The following is a 7,765-nucleotide window of genomic DNA, read 5'->3' on the forward strand; positions in this document are numbered from 1 at the left end:
TGAGAAACATCTGACCTACCTACCTAATCCCATTTATCAGCACTTGGCCCATTGCCTTGAATGTTATGACATGCCCAAGTGCTCATCCAGGTACTTTTTAAAGGATGTGAGGCAACCCACCTCCACCACCCTCCCAGGCAGCACATTCCAGACTGTCACCGACCTCTGGGTAAAAAGGTTTTTCCTCACATCCCCTCTAAACCTCCTGCCCCTCACCTTGAACTTATATCCCATTGTGACTGACCCTTCAACTAAGGGGAACAGCTGGCTGCTCCCTATCCACACTGTCCATGCCCCTCATAATCTTGTACACCTCGATCAGGTCGTCCCTCAATCTTCTCTGCTCCAACAAAAACAACCCAAGTCTATCCAACTTCTCTTCATAAGTTAAATGTTTCATCCCAGGCAACAACCTGGTGAATCTCCTCTGCATCCCCTCCAGTGCAATCACATCCTTCCTATAATGTGGCGACCAGAACTGTACACAGTTCTCCAGCTGTGGCCTCACCAAGGTTCTATACAACTCCAACATGATCTCCCTACTTTTGTAATCTATGCCTCGATTGATAAAGGCAAGTGTCCAATATGTCTTTTTCACAACCCCACTAATGTGCCCCTCTGCCTTCAGAGATCTATGGACACACATGCCAAGGTCTCTTTGTTCCTCAGAACTTCCTAGTGCCATGCCGTTCATTGAGTACTTCCTTGTCAATTACTCCTTCCAAAGTGTATCACCTCACACTTTTCAGGGTTAAATTCCATCTGTCACTTATCTGCCCATTTGACCATCCCGTCTTCCTGTAGCCCAAGACACTCAACCTCAATGTTAACCACCCGGCCAATCTTTGTGTCATCCGTAAACTTATTAATCCTACCCCCCCCCACATAGTCATCTATGTCATTTATATAAATGACGAATAATAGGGGACCCAGCACAGATCCCTGTGGTACGCCACTGGACACTGGCTTCCAGTCACTAAAGCATCCTTCTGTCATCACCCTCTGACTCCGATAACTAAGCCAATTCTGAATCCACCTTATCAAATTACCCTGTATCCCATGTGCCTTTGCCTTCTTTATAAGTCTCCCATGTGGGACCTTGTCAAAGGCTTTGCTGAAATCCATATCAACTGCACTACCCTCATCTACACACCTGGTCACCTCCTCAAAAAATTCAAACTTGTTAGGCATGACCTCCCTCTGACAAAGCCATGCTGACTATCCCTATCAAACCTTACCCCTCCAAGTGGAGATACATACTCTCCTCCAGAAATTTCTCCAATAGTTTCCCTACCACTGATGTGAGACTCACTGGCCTGTAGTTCCCTGGCTTATCTCTACAGCCCTCCTTAAATAGCAGAACCACATTAGTTGTTCTCCAGTCCTCTGGCACCTCCCCTGTGGCCAGAGAGGAATTAAAAATTTGGTTCAGGGCCCCTGCGATCTCTTCCCTTGCCTCCCTTAGCAGTCTGGGACACAAATCATCCGGACCTTGAGATTTGTCCACTTTTAAGCCTGCCAACACCTCCAATACCTTGTCACTCCCTATATCAATTTGCTTAAGAACCTCACAGTCTGTCTCCCCGAGTTTGATACCTTCATCCTCATTCTCTTGGGTGAGGACGGACGTGAAGTATTCATTCAACACTCTAGCGATGTCCTCTGGCTCCACCCATAGATTGTCCCCTTGGTCCCTTATGGGCCTACTCTTTCCCTGGTTATCCTCTTCTCATTGATACAAGTGTAGAATATCTTGGGATTTTCCCTACTTTTACCAGCCAGAGCTTTCTCATATCCCCTCTTTGCTCTCCTAATTGCTTTCTTAAGCTCCACCCTGCACTGTCTGTACTCCACTAATGTCTCTGCTGTTTTGCTTCCCTTGTACATACAAATAAAATTTGTCTTTTGTAAGTGTATGGATAACCTGTTATTCTGAAACCATTAGGATAATTTTGGCAGTTCACAATTTAAAATGAAGAAAAATTCCTTGATGCTGGAATGTTCTTTAGGGCCATGCTGCTGAAGGCCAATTGTGGAGCAATTAAAATCAAGGACTGAAGGGGCCAGAATTAGATAAGCATTGATACCTCGGAAAGTTGGAGACTGGAGGAGCTGGCAGAGAAAGGGAGCGACGAGGCCATGGAGAGATTTGAAAACAAGAATGAGAATTTTAAAATCAAGCCATTGCTTAACTGGGAGTAATTCAGCCAGCATAGGGGGGATGGTTGAATGGCTTGGTATGAATAAGGACACAGGCTTCAGAATTCTCGATGACCTTAAGCTATGGAGGTAGAAGGTAGGAGGAGACTATCCAAGAGTGCACTGGAATAGTCATGTCTAGAGGTAACAAAGGCTTGGATGAGGATTTCAGCAGCCAATGAGCTGAGGCAGGTGTGGAGTCGATGATACTACAGAGGTAGAAATAGATGATCTTAGTGATGGCGTGGACATGTGATCAGAAGCTCTTCCTTTTTTCATTAATTTACAGGATGTGGGCTTCGCTGGCTGGGCCAGAATTTATTGTCCATCTCTAAATGCCCTTGAGAAGGTGCTGGTAAGCTGCCTTCTTGAGCTACTGCATCCACTGTAGTGTAGATACACCCACAATGCTGTTAGGGAGGGAGTTCCAGGATTTTGACCCAGGGACAGTGAAGGAATGGCAATATATTTCCAAGTCAGGATGATGAGTGGATTGGAGCGGAACTTCCAGTTGATGGTGTTCCCATCTATCTACTGCCCTTGTCCTTCTAGATGGTAGCGGTCGCGGGTTTGGAAGGTGCTGCCTAAGGAGTCTTGGTGAGTTTCTGCAGTGCATCTTGTAGATTGTACACACTGCTGCTACTATTCGTCAGCGATCAACTATGACACCAACATTGCAAACTGTCTGGTACAGCCTTAGACAGCTACCATGAAGAGGAATAGAGTTGGTATCCAAGGAACAGAGTTTGTATTGGGGACTGAAGACAATAGCTTCAGTCTTCCCTATATTTAATTTTGGAGAAAATTTCTGATCTTCTAGTACTGGATGTTAGACAAGTAGTCTGATAAATTAACAACCGTGGAGGGGTCAAGAAAGGTTGTGTAAGGTGGAGCTGGTTGTTGTCATCATACATGTGAAAGTGGATACAGGATTGGAATTTACTGAGCCAGCTGGTGGTGGGTGTAATAGGTGGCGTGTGCGGGAAATATGGTGCAACCTTCTTCACGATGGCGTGAAGGCAGCTCACAATTGTCTGCGCAGCCTGCTGATAGCGGGCTGCTTTTCCCGCCATCGGTCAGCAGGAAGCTAATTGTAATACATCAACATTCTATGGTTCTATGGTTCATATAATTAAAAGGCCATCCCGCCAGGCCCTTGGAATCCCGCTGCATCGTCCTTCACATCAGCGGGAAAGCACGCTGACGTATTTCGCACTTGGCGGCCTTCAATTTGGGGGAACTGAGGTGAGTGAGCAGCAGTGTTCTCCACAGCTCGCCTGTTGTTTCCAGGCCACAGGGGCGCCGGGGCCGGGGGGGGGTGGGGGGCTGATGTCTGGCCCCAGTGGCAACTGCTGAGAGGCGGAGTGTCTGGGGGCAAGGGCTGGCCAGCCTCTGAGGCAATTGCTGAGGTGGGGGGTAGGGGGGGTGGGGTTGGGGGTGGGGGAGTGGTGTTCAGGGGCAAGAACTGGCCAGCCCGGAGGTGACTGCTTGAGGTGGAAGGGTGTCTGGGGGCAAGTGTTGGCCAGCCTCGGAGGTGACTGCAACTTGGTGGAGCAAACCATCGGGATGTTGAAGATGAGGTTCTGGTGCCTGGACCGGTCTGGTGGAGCCCTGCAATACAGTCCGCAGAGGGTGTCATGCATCATCATCGCCTGCTGCACCCTTTACAACCTGGCACTCCAACAAGGAGAGGAGCTGGCTGAGGAGATGGAGGAGCTGCACATCTCCTCAGATGAGGAGGGCATTGGCAGGGATGAGGGTGAGGAGGTCCTTGGAGGCGACGATGATGGGGATGAGGCCCTTGCACTGGCCAGATGAGGCAGGTGCACTCAGGAGGCCCTCATGGCTGCTATATATGTGGAGGATGATGATGACATGCAGTGAGGTGTCCCCATAGATCCTCACATCGCAGTTGTAAACGTTTGAATCCTGTCTGGCTTATGGCAACGTGAATACCCTCTGTGAGAATGTTCCTGTCATGGGGACACAGTGGAGGCCCTAATAGTTGCTCGATTACAGGAGGATGATGACAACATTCAGTGAGGACACTCCATAGATTTTCACATAGCCTCTGAGAATGTCTGACTCCTGTTTGACAGAGGGCAGTTCACTTGTGCTCTGTGATCAAGGCCATCTCAGAGACACAGCCATGGAACTTTAGATGTGTCAGGTGCTGTGTCCACCTTCACCACCTCAGCCCTTCAGGAGCTGGTGCACAGCATCACTGGTTGCAGATGCTGGTGTGATGGGGGCCAGCCCCACCTCAAATGTCCTGAGAGACACAGAGAGAATGAGAGAGCTCTGTGGCACCCGCCCACTACATTCTGGCAGCAATGACCAGCACTGCCAAGGTGCAGGCATCAGTAATGTTTCCAGGGAGTGTGAGGCTGGACCATCACTTTGGTCTGAAGGCTGCACAGAGCACAGGGAAGAGGCCCTGGACTGAGGCACTGCCATTTATTTTGCACAGAAAGCTTTCACATCTGAGTGACAAGAACACTGCTCATCAGAACAAGGAGCCACTGACAATAGTGAACAATATGTACAAGTAATCAAAACCCGTGCCCAGGCTGTGCAACGACTTTTACCTAACTTTCCTAACCCTGCCACTATGTCTTGGTGCTCCCCGGACATCCACAGAGGAGGTGGAGGCAGCCTGTTGACTGCAAAGCACTGTCTGTGATGACTTTGGTGGGCGTCTTCTGGGGGGGTCCCAGCTTACTTCTGGGATCCTGCTGTGTAGCAGTGGCACCCTCGGCCTGTGAAGCCGGAGCTGCGAGGGTCACAGGAAGAGGGGGCTTGGATGGGCCGGACTTTCCCGGAGTCACCTGGGTGGATGGCCCTGGGGTGTGCACCTTCTGTTCCTCCTCCCTCTGGGTGCCCGAGGGCCGCTGGCTAACTCTGTGAGCAGAAGGGGTAGCTGGAGTGAGATCGAGCTACATGGCACCCCTCTTGCATAACACTGTTGGAGGCCAACTATCGCATCAGCGATGGAGTTAAGCCTGTGCAGCAGTGCAGGAATGACGTCCTGGATCAAGGTCTCCATGGTGGCTGCCATCCTGCCAGTGTTGGCCTCGGCGGGTTGCAATGCTGGCGCTATCATCTCAGCCTGGAGATGGACGGTCTCCTCCATCATGCCTTGCAATCTGAGGAGTGCAGTGGACATCCCTTCCTGTTGTTCCCTAGCTTGTCTTTGCAGTTCCAGCAACTGTGACATGGCTGAGTCCAGAGACTTGTCATCTGACGCGGACTCAGCAACGTTCTGGTTTCCAGCAATCTCAAAGTGTCAGGGACCTGGGAAGTCCCTGCCTCCGCCTGCTGTGGATCAGAAAGTGCGATGTGCTCACCAGATTGTTATCCTAAGGCTACTCTAAAGCTAGGTCCTACCAAGGTGTGTGTCTCTGCGCTGGTGGAGGGTGAGCGCTGTGCTCGGAACTTCAGGGAGGTGCCTTCAGTTTCTTCTGCAGAGGTTTCTTCAGGGCTTGATTGGAGGCCCTGGGTCATGGATTCTGTCAGTTGTTTCCCAGGTGTGTCTGTGAAAGCTAGGGGAGATCATTAGTGCATGGCAGTGGCCTGTGAAAGAGGACACATCACTCACAGCATGGTTGTCTGATGGATGTTGCACTGCTAAATCCTCACTTGGTAGACCACCTCCAACTTCACTATGAGCACAGGACTGACCCTGGTCAATCAGCCAGCTGGATGGTTCTGGTTTCGAATTCAATCTCTGGTATCCCTCCACCTGTCTGTGACCTGTTCCTCCTGTTGTGAGCCAGTTTGTCCTGCATAGATAGAGATGGGAAGAGTGTATCAGGATGCCTGCCAGGCCAGATGATAAATGTGCCTGGCCTGTCTGGGTGGTGAGTGGTCCCATGGATGAGATGAGGACAATGACGGTGTGTGTGAGAGAGTGAATGGTGATGTCCCTTGCACTGGTAGTGAGTGAGGGCCCTGTGGATGTGTGATGGGCTTGTGAGTGTGTGAGGTGGGAGTGATGAGAAGAGTGACTTATCCTGGCAGGATGGAAGAGATCATTCATCCTTTTGCGGCACTGGGGGGCTATCCTCCTCTGGATGGTGTTTGTGCTGACCACCATTGCCACCACCTTCCAAAGCTGGGTTGGTGAAATTGTTGCCCATCTTGTGGCCAGAACAGGGGTAGAACACATATTGGCGGGCCTCCACTGTATCCAGCAGTCACTCGAGGGACCGTCATTGAAGCGGGGAGGGCTGCAGTCTGTTTTCCTTTGCTGGCCGTGTCTCCCAGGCAGCGGTGGTGAGCTGGTGGTGATGAGTGCTTTGCTGGTGGCTGCTTTTTAAAGGTGGTGGCCGGCGTGATGCAACAGCCGGGTGATGGCGTGTGGGTGAATGAGAGCCCGCTCGCCATGGAAGCTGCATGTTTCCCAGGGATGAATAAATAATGAGGTGGGCTCGGAAAGACACAGCGTGAAAACCCGTCATTTTCATTGGTGGGTAGGTCCATTTAACTGACATGTTACCGCACTTAGTGCAATTCTGGGGAAACTTTGCCCATAGTGTTTTTGGAAAATGCTGCTGAGGGATAGCATGAGAAATAGGAGGAGCCCAAGATAGATCCTTGGGTGACGCCAGGGATAATGGTGCAGGAGCAGGAACTGAAGCTTTTGCTGGTGATGTTCAGACTATGATAAGAGATTGCTTAAAAGAGAGGTATGTTGTCGAAGCTTACACATTCCACTCAACAGGACAAATGCAAGAATTCCAAATTTCAATTTATATTGCAGGGGAAGAAGGGTGTTGATTGATTGGCAAGTTGACTCTGATTCGCTGAGGCTTTGCCATGGAGAAAGCAGTGTGGAACTATAGGCTCCCAAAGCCACCAGGTAATTCCAAAAATGTGCAAAGATTGAACCTTTTTTTTGTTTGCAGAGTCCAGGTCCCTGTGTGTGAATTTATGTCGCTTCTAGGTACTGTGAATTTCAATGCCAGTGAGATGCCAGGTGCATAAGCTGTACCTCCCAACGATTGACTCATTGGGCCAAACAATGTTCCTCTGGCTGTTCTTAATAGGTAGAATACAGACCGCTATCTACTAACCCATACTTGCAAAACCCCAAACAAAATGTCTACCATTAAGATATGATTCTGTGACTGGACAGCACTTGCTGAATAATCTTGAGTACACTAATAGCTACACTAACAACCAATTTAAGATAATCGATCAAGCTCTTAACGTGGCTCATTTATGCTTGCTAGAAATGATATATATTCACACACAGGGACCCGTTCTCTGCAAGCAAAAGGAATATGTTATGCATTTTTTGAATCACCTGGAAACACAGGGAGCCTCTAGTTCCCCATTCCTTTTTCCATGCCAATTATTCAGCCAATCGGAGTTGGCTTAGGGACATAGAAGCATGAGTAGGGCATTCGGCCTGTCGAGTCTGCTCCACCATTCAATTAGATCATGGCTGATCATCTACATCACTGCCACTTTTCTGCACTGCCTCCATATCCCTTCATGTTATTAGTATCCAGCAATCTGGCGATTTAAGACTTGAAGATGATCAATGATTGAACTTCCACAA

This window comes from Carcharodon carcharias, chromosome 13, assembly GCF_017639515.1.
Source record: "Carcharodon carcharias isolate sCarCar2 chromosome 13, sCarCar2.pri, whole genome shotgun sequence".
Lineage (NCBI taxonomy): Eukaryota > Metazoa > Chordata > Chondrichthyes > Lamniformes > Lamnidae > Carcharodon > Carcharodon carcharias.